This window comes from Marmota flaviventris, chromosome 11 (assembly GCF_047511675.1).
Source record: "Marmota flaviventris isolate mMarFla1 chromosome 11, mMarFla1.hap1, whole genome shotgun sequence".
In the NCBI taxonomy this organism is placed as follows: Eukaryota; Metazoa; Chordata; class Mammalia; order Rodentia; family Sciuridae; genus Marmota; species Marmota flaviventris.
The window spans coordinates 117,713,623-117,727,061 of NC_092508.1; the positions used below are offsets into that span (position 1 = coordinate 117,713,623).

At 33.2% G+C, this 13,439-nt stretch overlaps 1 pseudogene; it reads right to left on the reverse strand.

The window, feature by feature from the left end:
* The window catches only part of LOC139707725 (zona pellucida-binding protein 1-like), a 56,688-nt pseudogene extending 44,073 nt beyond the window's left edge, over positions 1 to 12,615 (reverse strand).
* Positions 12,616 to 13,439: the final 824 nt, after the last annotated feature.

Genomic DNA, 13,439 nt, shown 5'->3' on the forward strand with positions numbered 1-13,439 from the left:
TACAATCCATATTTCAACTATGAAAATAACAGCATATTGTATGCCCCAAAGATCTTTCTTTGGCATTGGATCATCATCTGTGCTTTTCCTTTTAAGGCATCATTGGTAATGAGCCTGCACTTACCCCTACCTATTCTGCCAATAACCATTGAGAATTATTATCATGTAAATTGCAGAAGTTTGTTACTAAGACAATGAATTATAGAATACAATTTTAGAATTGTATTCTATAAAGACTGTAGAATACAATCTTTCTTTTTTTAGTTGTAGATAAACACATACTTTAATTTATTTTATTTTTTAAAATTTTTATTTATTTATTTTTTACATGAGCTTTATTATTATTATTATTATTATTATTATTATTATTATTATTATTATTTGCATTATAATTCTTAATACACCTTTATACCACAATTTACCATATCTGTGTATATAAGATATGTTGACACCAAATTCACATCTTCATACAGTATTTTGTATAATGATGAGGGTCTCCTTCCACCATCCATGCAATTCCCCTTCTCCCTCCCTTTCCCTCCCACCCCTCTTCCCTATCTAGAGGTAATCTTCCTCCCATGATCTGCCTCCCTACCCCCATTTTGAGTCACCCCCTTTATATTAGAAAAGACATTAGGCATTTGTTTTTTTTGGGATTGGCTAACTTCACTTAGCATAATCTGCTCTAATGCCATCTATTTCCCTGCAAATGCCATGATCTTATTGTTTTTTAGTGCTGAGTTATATTCCATTGTGTATAAATGCCACAATTTTTTATCCATTCATCCATTGAAGGACATCTAGGTTGGCTCCACTGTTTAGCTATTGTGAATTGTGCTGCTATAAACATTGATGTGGCTGTGTCCCTGTAGTATGCTGTTTTAGGTCCTCTGGGTATAGTCCAAGAAGAGGAATAGCTGGGTCAAATGGTGGTTCCATTCCCAGCTTTCCAAGGAATCTCCATACTGCTTTCCAAATTGGCTGCACCAATTTTCAGTCCCACCAGCAGTTTATAAGTGTACCTTTTCCCCTGCATCCTCGCCAGCACTTTTTGTTGTTTGTCTTCATAGTGGCTGCCATTCTTACTAGAGTGAGATGGTATCTTAGAGTAGTTTTAATTTGCATTTCTCTGATTGCTAGAGATGATGAGCATTTTTTCATATATTTGTTGATTGATTGTATATCCTCTTCTGAAAGTGTCTGTTCAGGTCCTTGGCCCATTTATTGATTGGATTATTTGTTTTTTTGGTGCTTATCTTGTTGAGCCCTTTACATACCCTAGAGATTAGAGCTCAATCTGATGTTTGAGGGATAAAAATTTGTTCCCAGGATGTAGGGTACCTATTCACCTCAAATATTATTTCTTTTGCTGAGAAAAAAAAACTTTTTAGTTTGAATCCATCCCATTTGTTGATTCTTGGTTTTAATTCTTATGCTATAGGCATCTTATTAAGGAAGTTGGGGCCTAGTCCCACGTGATGGAGTATAGGGCCTACTTTTTCTTCTATTAGATGCAGAGTCTCTGGTTTAATTCCTAGATCTTTGATCCATTTTGAGTTAACTTTTGTGCATGGTGAGAGATAGGGATTCAATTTCATTTTGTTGCATATGGATTTCCAGTTTTCCCAGCACCATTTGTTGAAGATGCTATCCTTTCTCCATTGCATACTTTTGGCACCTTTGTCTAATATAAGGGTTAGTCTATGTGTCCTCTATTCTGTACCATTGGTCTGCCAGCCTGTTTTGGCGCCAGTACCATGCTGTTTTTGTTACTATTGCACTGTAGTATAGTTTAAGGTCTGGTATACTGATACCACCTGTTTCACTCTTCCTGCTTAGAATTGCTTTAGCTATTCTGGGTCTCTTATTTTTCCAGATGAATTGCATAATTGCTTTTTCTATTTCTATGAGGAATGCCATTGGGATTTTGATCAGAATTGCATTGAACCTGTATAGTGCTTTTGGTAATATGGTCATTTTAATAATATTAATTCTGCCTATCCATGAGCAAGGCAGATCTTTCCATCTTCTAAGGTCTTCTTCTATTTCTCTCTTTAGGGTTATATAGTTTTCATTGTATAGATCTTTCACCTCTTTTGTTGATTCCCAAGGTTTTATTTTTTTTGAGGATATTGTGAATGCGGTAGTTTTCCTCATTTCCTTTTCAGAGGATTTGTCACTAATATACAGGAATGCCTTTGATTTATGGATGTTGATTTTATATCCTACCACTTTGCTAAATTCATTTACTAGTTCTAGAAGTTTCTTGGTAGAGTTTTTTGGGTCTTCTAGGTACAGAATCATATCATCAGCAAATAATGCCAATTTGAGTTCTTTTTTTTTAATGTGTATCCCTTTAATTTCTTTCATCTGTCTAATTTCTCTGGCCAGTGTTTCAACTATGTTGAATAGAAGTGGTGAGGGAGGGCATCCCTGTCTTGTTCCAGATTTTAGAGGGAATGCATTCAGTTTTTCTCTGTTTAGAAGGGTGTTGACCTGAGGATTAGCGTAGATAGCTTTTACATGTTGAGGTAAGTTCCTGTTATCCCTAGTTTTTCTAGTGCTTTGAACATAAAGGGGTGCTGTATTTTGTCAAATGCTTTTTCTGTTTCTATCAAGATGATCATATGGTTCTTATCTTTATTCTATTGATGTGATGTATTACATTTATTGATTTCCGTATGTTGAACCAACCTTGCATCTCGGGGATGAATCCCACTTGATCATGGTGCACGATCTTTTTTTATGTTTTTGATCCGATTTGCCAGAATTTTATTGAGGATTTTTGCATCTATATTCATTAGAGATATTGGTCTGAAGTTTTCTTTCTTTGAGGTGTCTTTGTCTGGTTTTGGAATCAGGGTGATATTGGCCTCGTAGAATGAATTTGAAAGTACTCCCTCTTTTTCTGTTTCCTGAAATAGACTGAAGAGAATTGGTATTAGTTCTTCTTTAAAGGTCTTGTAAAACTTGGCTGTATATCTGTCCGGTCCTGGGCTTTTCTTGGTTGGTAATCTTTTGATGGCTTCTTCTATTTTCTCACTTGATATTGGTCTGTTTAAGTTGTGTATATCTTCCTGACTCAATCTGGGCAGATCATATGACTTAAGGAATTTCTCGATGTCTTCACTATCTTCTATTTTATTCAAGTATAAGGTTTCAAAATAATTTCTATCTTCTGTATTTCTGTAGTGTCTGTTGTGATATTGCCTTTTTCTTTCTGTATGCTAGTAATTTGGGTTCTCTCTCTTCTTCTCTTTGTTAGCATGGCTAAGGGTCTGTCAATCTTATTTATTTTTTCAAAGAACCAACTTTCAGTTTTGTCAATTTTTTCAATTGTTTATTTTGTTTCAATTTAATTGATTTCAGCTCTGATTTTAATTATTTATTTTTTTATTTTTTTTATTGGTTGTTCATAACATTACAAAGCTCATGACATATCATCTTCCATACATTTGATTCAAGTGGGTTATGAACTCCCATTTTTTACCCCAAATACAAGTTGCAGAATCACATCGGTTTATTTCTTGCCTTCTACTGCATTTGCTGCTGATGTGTTCTTCTTTTTTCTAGGGCTTTGAGATTTAGTGTGAGGTCATTTATTTGTTGGCTTTTTCTTCTTTTAAGGAATGAACTCCATGCAATAAATTTTCCTCTTAGTACTGTTTTCATAGTGTCCCAGAGATTTCTATATGTTGTGTCTATGTTTTCATTTACCTCTTAAGAATTTTTTAATTTCTCCTTGATGTCTTCTGTAACCCATTGTTCATTCAGTAGCATATTGTTCATTCTCCATGTGATGTAGGAATTTTTCTTCCTTATTTTATAATTGATTTCCAATTTCATTCCATTATGATCGGATAAAATGCATGGTAGTATCTCTACTCCTTTGTATTTGCTAAGAGTTGCCCTGTGGCATACTATATGGTCTATTTTTGAGAAGGATCCATGTGCGGCTGAGAAAAAAAGTGTATCTGCTTGATGTTGGTTGATATATTCTATATATGTCAATTAAGTCTAAGTTATTAATCGTGTTATTGAGTTCTATAGTGAGAAACTATTTTCATGGCAAAGGTACAAACACAAAAATACTAAACTCAGATGATTAAATATTAACAATTTCTGTTCAATCCTATACAACATGAACAAACTTAACAGATTTGAACTTGGGAAGAAGATATTCCAACAAAGAAAATCAATGATGGATTCATAATGGAATATAAATGATATGAAATAACTCCTTTGAAAACAGGCAGAAAAAAAATGAACAGAGGCAGCTTAACTTTTTTTGCTTAGCAAACAATGGAAAAATTGGATAATATTTTATGCTGGTGAGTATGTGGGAAATATCCCTTGAACCCTTCTGGAGGAGATGTGAACTGGTACAGACACTTTGAAGACCTATATCTTAGTGAGATGGAGAATGGTAAGGTCATATGATACTTATCAACTACTCCTGGATACAATAGGCCCAGAAACTTTTTATACAAGTAAAATATATATATATACACACACACACACACATACACATATGTGTGTGTATGTGTTATCATATGCACCAAGAAATGAAATTAAGTGAAAATGTAAACAAATGTTCACTGACCAAATGGATACATGAGTGAATAAAAACAGAAAACTAACTGACATTAATAGAGCAAGTAAAATGAGAACAAGTTAAAAAAAGGACCACAGAACAGAAAAAATGGCCAATAGAGATAGATGCTGAAACCTTGCACAACAGAAGAAACTCCAGGCATAAAACAGCAGGCAGTCATACACATCTAGCAAAATGTCAGTCTAAAAGAAATTAAAAATACTCTACTTCTGATAAACACACTATCTGCTGAATTGTAATGTTAATTCATTTAAAGAACAAATTTAATATTATTCAATAACATGAAATAATAAGGAAATCAGATATAAATAACTATTTATGATCTAGATTTAAAAGTTATAGCTAGTAAAATCAACAAACGTGGCAGAGTAAGGAGTTCCAAATTTTTTTCATAAATAATAATAAGAATTTTCAGAACTCTGAAATTCATCAAAGACTTTAAGCAAGGTAAGAAAAATTTACACAAGACAACTGAATTTCAGTGTTGTGGGATGAACTGTTCTCCTCTCATCACCCCCATATTCATATGTTGAAGTCTTAATCCCCACTCCCTGAGAAAGTGAATTTATTTGTAGATAGAATTCTACAAAGGAAATCAAAATTAAATCTTTAGGCTGGGTCCAAATCTAGTATGAATGATGCCCTTAAAAAAGGAAAGATTTGAACACATAAGTATTGATGAAAGGCAATGTGAAGAGACATAGGAAGAAGGAACAGATCTTTCTTTCAGAGCACTCAGAGGAATCAACCCTTACAGCAACTGATTTTGGACTTCTATCCTCCAAAACTGTGAGATTATTTCTGCTGTATAAGCTATTCAGTCTGTAGTATTTTGTTATCAAAGCTCTAACGAAACAACATACTTGTGAAAAAAATGGTGCTCTTAAAGCATTTTAACTTGCTCTTTTGCTGTCCTCACAATCTCTGTAGTATCCATGAAAGTAAAGTCTTAAATTATAGTGAGAACCATCAGCCTCACAACCACTGGAAGGGGCAAACAAGATCAAAATAACTCCAAAACTTCCTTCCCAGAGAACTGTCATTATTAGACCTGTCTAGCAATCTCTTGAAAGACCCTACTCACAAGGCTATCTTCCCTTGATTTTGTGACTGCCTGATACAGTAGAGGATAGGTGAGGAAACTAGTAAGTTAACCAAAAGCTTAAGATAAAAATCTGGTGAGTAACATTTCCACAGGAAGTAAGAAAACTGACACATTCCTAACAAAATAGAAGCCTGTATATTCCAGGCTGTATGTATGTCCAGGACGTGTGCCATCTCAGTAAATACCAAGAAGCCTCATGTTCTCACCTCTAACTGAAATTGAGATTCTACATAGCATAAAGTCAATGCTAAGGTAGAACTGTCAAATACATAGCTAAAAATAAAAGATACTAAAAATTAAAGATACAATCCACAGTATGTACACATAGACCTCAGCAAAGACTAAGCTGTTTAATTAGAGTTCTATATAATCATTAGCCAAAGACAACTGTTCAGAAAGTTCAGTGATTATGCATGTAAAGAATAAATAATTTACACAATTAGTTCAAAAAAGTCACTAAACAAACAAAAAAGATAGGCAAACAACATCATAATCTGGGAGGAAAGAAGAATCTTAGAGGGTTGTTTTGCTATATTATTAATATTTCCAGTTTTCAACTAAAAACATAAACATGCAAAAAAGAGAAAAAGTTCAATTACATACATAGAAAAAGAGCAGCCAATTGAAACTTACCCTAAAATTAAGATCGAATATTGGGCTTACTGCATAAATACATATAAAATTAGCTATTTTAAATATAGTACAAGAAAACAATGTCTAAAGAAATAAAAACAGTATGAGATGATCATCTCCCTAAACAGAGAATATCAACAAAGAGATAAATTATACAAGAACAATTAAAATATAATAATTGGGGCTGGGATGTGGCTCAAGCGGTAGCGTGCTTGCCTGGCATGCGCGGGGCGCTGGGTTTGATCCTCAGCACCACATAAAAATAAAAAAAAAAAGATGTTGTGTCCACTGAAAACTAAAAAATAAATATTAAAAAAAGTTCTCTCTCTCTCTCTCTCTCTCTCTCTCTCTCTCTTTAAAAAAAAAATATAATTGAGGGCCGGGGTTGTGGCTCAGCAGTAGAGCACTCGCCTAACAAGTGTGAGGCCCTGGGTTCGATCCTCAGCACCACATAAAAATAAATAAAATAAAGGTATATTGTCCAGCTACAACTAAAAAAATAAATATTTTTAAAAATATAATAATTGAAATAAAAAAATTATCTAAAAGGAATCAACAGCTTGATCAGGCAGAAGAATCAGTGAATTTTAAGATAAACAATTTGGGGTTATCCAGTCTGAAGAAAAAAAGAAATAAAGATAAATGAATAAAGACTTAGAGATATGAGAGAAATCATCAAATCATGAGTACATGCATAATAATGAGTGTTCCATGAAGAGCGGGGAGAGACACAAAAGATATTTAAAGAAATAATGATAAACACGTCCCCAAAAGGATGAATAGTATGAATCTACAAATCCAAGAAGGTCAATGAACTCTAATTAAAATAAACCCAAAGAAATTTATACACAGGTACATAATTAAGTTCATAAACAAAAATATAATACTGGTAGCAACAAAGAAAGGAACTAACAACATACCAGTGGTCTTCAATTACTAGCTTATTTCTCATTTGAAGACAATGAAACATAAAATCTGAACAGACCTAAAGCAACCACAGTGATTAAATTAGTATTCAAAAAACTTCCACAAAGAAAAATCTAGTACCAGATGGATTCACTGGTAAATTCTACCAAAAGACTAAAGCACAATTAACAATAATCCTTCATAAACTTTTTCCAAAAAATAGAAGAGGAGGGAAAACATTCCAACTTGTTCTACAAATCCAATATTATTCTAAAACCAAAATCAAATGAAGATATCACAAGAAAACTACAGATCAAATTTCCTTATGAATCTAGAGGTATAAAAATCATCAAAATACTGGCAACCAAATCTGGCAGTATTAATAAAAAATGGACTATATATCAGAGTCAACTAAGATTTATTCCAGGAATTCAATGCTGATTCAGAATACTAAAATTTGTCAATATGATGCAACATGTTAACAGAAGCAAGGATTAAAAAACAAATGATCATTTCCAAAGATGTGAAAAATTTGACAAAATCTAACACCCTCTCTCCCTCCCTTACACACATACACATACGCTCGCGTGCACGCACACACACACACACAGAGTAAAACTGAACAGAGTGAACTTAGTCAACCTAATTAAGGACATCTATTTAAAAAAAAAAAAAAAAACTCATACCTACCATCCAACTTACTGAAAACTTTTCCTTCCCTAAGATCAGGAGCAAGACAAAGATATCTGTTATCATCAATACTGAGGTTCTACCTAAGAAGCTGGCATGAAAATATAAAAGGAATTCAGATTGGAAAGGAAGGAAATAGAATTATCTCTATTTGCAGATGTCAAAAAAAATTTAATGAACCACCCTAAAAATAGAGCTAAATAATGAATAAAGCAAGATGGCAGGATATGACCAAAATATCATCTGTATTTCTACAATTTGTCAATGAATAATCCACAAACTAAATAAAATCCTTCTATTTACAACAGCATCAAAAGTAGTAAAATATTTAGTAAAAAAAACTGAACAAAAGAAAAGTTAAAACTTGCACACTGAACACTACAAAACATCATAAAGTGAAATTAAAGAAAACTTAAATAGACATATAGTCCATATTCCTGGATTGAAAATACTTAAAATTGTTAAGATGACAAAAATAGATCTGCAGAGTCAATGCAATTCCTACTTTAAGACCAAGGGACTTCTTGTAGAAACTGACACACTAAATCAAGAGTTGATATGGAAATGCAAGAATAACCATAACATTCTATAAAATAAAAAAATTATAAAAGATTTACTCTTCATAGCTCAAAAATTTATTATAAAGCAACAATAGCCAAGACAACAAGGTATTGACCTGAGGAAATATATATATATATATATATATATATATATATATATATATATATATATATGAAAATATCAATTGTATTTCTAGTAGTGAACAATCCATGAACTAAATAAAATTCTTCCATTTATAACAGCATCAAAATAATAAAATATTTAGAAATAAGGCTAGCAAAAGAAATGTAAGACTTGTACACTGAAAACTACAAAACATTCAGAACAAAAATTAATATACATCAATGGCACTCATAAATAGAACTCATAAACTATGGCTAACCATTTTTTAAGAAGGGTACCAAGACAATTAAATACAGAGAAAATAGTATCTTCAACAAATGGTACTAGAACAATTAGGTAACAATCACATGCTAAAGAAGGAATTTGATCTCTCTCTTGCATCATAAAAATTAATTCAAAATGGATCAAAGACCTAAATAAAAGAGCTAAAACAATGAAACTCATATGAAGAAACATATAAGGAAATTATTGCTCCATTAATGATCACAACTGGTTAGGTGATAATTTCTTAAATATGACACCAGAAGTACCAGAAAAAAATAGAAATTAGACTTTATCAAACTTTAAAATGTGAATTTCAAAAGATACATTAATAAAGTTAAAATACAATCCATGTAATTGGAGAAAATATTTGTAAATCATTTGTATGGTATGTGTCCAACACTCAGAATATATAAAGAACACTATAACTCAACAACAACCAAAAATATTTTAAAAACAGGAAAAAGATCTAAATAGCCATTTTTGCAAAATGGTATTCACATGGCCATAAACATAAAATCATTAGCTATTAGAGAAATACAAATCAAAATCACAAGATTCCACTTTACACACATTAGGATAGCTGTAAACAAAAAAAGATGGATAGTATCAAGTATTGATGAGAATGTTGGAAAGTTTGAACCCTCTAACATTACTAGTGTGAAAGTAAGCTAGTTCAGGCTCTTTGAAAATTAGTTTGGCAGTTTTTCAAAATGTTAAAAATAGGATCATCTGTTTTCTAGCAAATCCCCTAGGAAAATGCCTAAGAGAAAGGAAAACAAACATTTACGCGAAATAAAATATTATTCAACTGCAAAAAGGAAGGAAGTACTTACATATTGTATAACATGATAAGCCTCAAAGACCTTAAACTAAGTGAATGAACCCAGACACAAAAGGCTACTACAATTACAATTATAATTCCACTAATGTCTAGAATCGGCAAATCTACACAAACAGGAAGCCAATTTGTTGTTTCCAGGGGCTGGAAAGTGATGACCTAATGGGTATGATGTTTTTATTGAGAGTGATGAAAATGCGATGTAAGATAGTGGGGATGTTATCTAACATTGCCAACACACTAATTTTATGGAAAATGAATTTATACCCTGATAAAAATGCAAAAACAAAGTTGTGGCTTCTGTGTCTCATGTGACTTTCATAAGATTTTGTAAATCCAAAATCTCGTTTAAAATGTTTTAGCATGTTTCAATTGTCCATATTTAATATTATACCTAGTATTATACAATAAGCAAAAACAATATTGGCAACTTGAGCTAAATTTTAGAATTATCCTTTGCATAATTATGTCATTATAGCATAAAAATTAAGCTTTGAAGAATCTAACTATATGGAAATAACTTTAATCCATTTCTGTAGAAGGACATGAACTTTAGAAGACAGGAGAACTAGGAAACATTAGCCATTTGGAAAACACTAATAAAATTTAAATCACAAAAATGGCAAGTTATATTCCATGTATGTATGATATGTCAAAAATAAATTCTTAATGTCCTGTATAACTAAAAAGAAAAAATGTAAACAAATGTTAACTTTTTAAAATTATTGTGAGTCTATATATGAATACCTGGAAAATTTGATGATCCCACTATTTTCACTGACTCTTGGGTCAAGCAAAAATTCTTAGAAATCGAACCAAATATTCAACTATGAAAGGCAAAAAGAAAGCAAAGGGTTAACAAATTTCCTCACTGGAAACTCCAAAACTTTAAAGTACACTTGATCTTACACAAAGGTGAAGCTCATAAATCTAGTTCCTCTTGTATCTCATATCTCTTTTCCAACTCTACTCACCTTCATGTGCCCTAATGAGTTTAATCTACCTACTGCCTTCTCTCTATTACATCTCATTTCTGGCTTTTTTCACATTCACTTAGAACACTATGTTTTAGTTTCTAAATTCCAAATCTCCTATCCCTCAAGACCCAAATCACAAATACCACCTCTTTCAAAACTCCTGTTTGTTCGTATTTGTCAGGATATCACTACCACCTCTGTTATGTCATTCATTCCACATTTTATTATAGTTGTTTATGGACAAATATAATTTTATTTATTATACATTCAATTGATGGAAGTATCAGTGTTTATATAAACTTATCAAAAAATAAAACAAAGCATTATACCATGTACATGGCAACTATTAAATAATTGTGAAATATATTGATATCCCTCATTTTTGAATGAACACGTTTGAAAGGGATAATGGTGAGAACAGAACAAGTGAGAAAATCAATATAAAAATACAGTATTACAAAGCACTATACCCAAGTACTCTCTAACAACAAAGAAGTAAAGCACAAATAAAAGAAAATGGTATTAAAAGCCAGAAGATCTGAGTTTAAATCCCACCACATACTGGTTTTAAGAAAGCCACTTTAAAGTTTAGGAGCCTAACTTTTCTCATCTGGAACTGGGACAATAATTCCAGCTTACAGAGTTACTGTAGGACTAAATGTAATTTGTATAAATTATAAAATGCCATATAAATACATGGCCTTTAGTATTCATGGTTCACATATAAATATATTGACTCCTTATTCTGCTTCTTATACCCTCATTGGTCTGGTCTGATTAGTGGGTCAAAAAAAAAAAAAAAAAAAGACAAGGAAGATATTTAAATGAAAACACTTCCTTTCATATTAGGTACAAAACCATGAACCACTTTCAAAAGTATCTTAATCCTGCAAATAAAGGACACTGGATATTCTCATATATCAATTTTTGGATTCCAGATGACTGGAGTTTAGCATATCTTGTAAATCTCCACTCACTCACTCACTCTTTTCTCCACCTCATCTATCCCATGCTTACTTCCACATTCCTTCTACATTTTTCTTGGAGACCTTATTTTTTCATTCTCCTTTATTTGAACAAGTGTTAGCATTTTAGAAAGCCTCTTTTGTGCTTTTCATTCATCAATTCTTGGATTTTATTTTTAAGAAAGTCTAGAATATATAAACAAAAATAAAGTAGCCAAATATTTCCAGTTAAATAACAGTTCGATTACACTCTTAACTTTTTTCAGCACTTGTTTCTATCATGTTATTTTGAAATATCATAAATGTATTTTGTAAGAATATGGAAAAGCATGTCAGCTCTTCAGATGTCAAAACTTAAAAAAAATCTCAGCATATTCTGCATTTTATATCTCCAGCCAATAGAGGGAGCTCCTGTATCACGGATATTTTAAAATCACAGCACACATACTATGGAATACATTGGCTCAGGACAATATATTACGGAACTCACAAAGAAATATAAAGCCAGTAAATGAACCATGGGTTTAATTTAGGAGTTTATTAATTCAGTTTAAATTTCAAACTTTTAACTCCAGGTGTTTGAGTGCTCTTCTATCTTCAAAAGATTAAAGATTTCCCAGTCATTCGCTCCTCTTTGCAAATACAGGGACTTTGTACGACCTCTACATAAAATACACTTTTTTGGTCAGGTATTAATTAAGTACAGTGTTTATATAAACCAGGTGCACGTGACACAGGAAAAACGTAATCAAGGGTGGAGTCACGGTTACCCAGCAGAGCTAGACCACCGAGCGCCGCCGACCCTCACCTGACGGGGGCGCCCGCACAAGAAAGGCGGAGAAGAGGAGGATGGCTGCTCGGGAGAGCGGGAAGCCAGAGGCCCGGGCCCGCCGCCAGGTCCGCCACGCCCGGCCAGAGGCCGAGGTCTCCATCCATACGCCGCCGCCGCCTGCCTACACTCCACGCAGAAGGTCGTTACGCGACGCGCGCTCACCCGCCGCCGGAAATTGGCGGGCGGTGGACCGGAAGGCGAACCGGACGGACTCTGTTACGTTCTCCTCTGGTTCCTTATTTTTTGTATTAGAAGTCACTTCCTAATCAGACTTTGGGCTGTGCAAAGACCTTGTGAGAGACCTTGCAAAATATTCATTTCAAGATTCTGTATGGTTGTGCTTCCCAGATGAATATGCCCTTTGTGAAAGTATTTGAAGACAGACATGACTATGGCAGATTTGAAAAGAAATGTAATCCTGCCTTTCTTAAATTTCATCTTTACCCCCCTTCTGTCCTGCCAAACTATCATGTACACTATCCTTATCCTCCACCTATGGGCCAGATTATCCATTATTTCCACTTCGAGATGATGTGCCCTTAGTTGATCCCTGTTCAGGATTTGTGAGTCCTGGTGGTGATGCTGATTTAAAGCCTGGCATTGGCAGAACTATACCAAACCTGGCAGATTTCAGTGATGTGAAACCTCAACATCGAATTCCTAGACCAGACCCTGAATTTCCAACAACAATAAAAAGGCAAACAATTCTGTTCGAAGAACTGCAACAGAGTAGGAGGTGGAATTCCAGGCAAGTACCAGACATTTCCATCAGAGCAAAACTTGGAGGTAAATAAAGTAATATGGACTTTGTAACTCTTAAATACTCCAGTGAGAAAGAAAAACATGGATATAAGATATAGGATTTTAGCAGTCAAATTGACAAAATGATACCTGAATAGGGCATTTTTAAGTTTTAAGTTTTATATATAT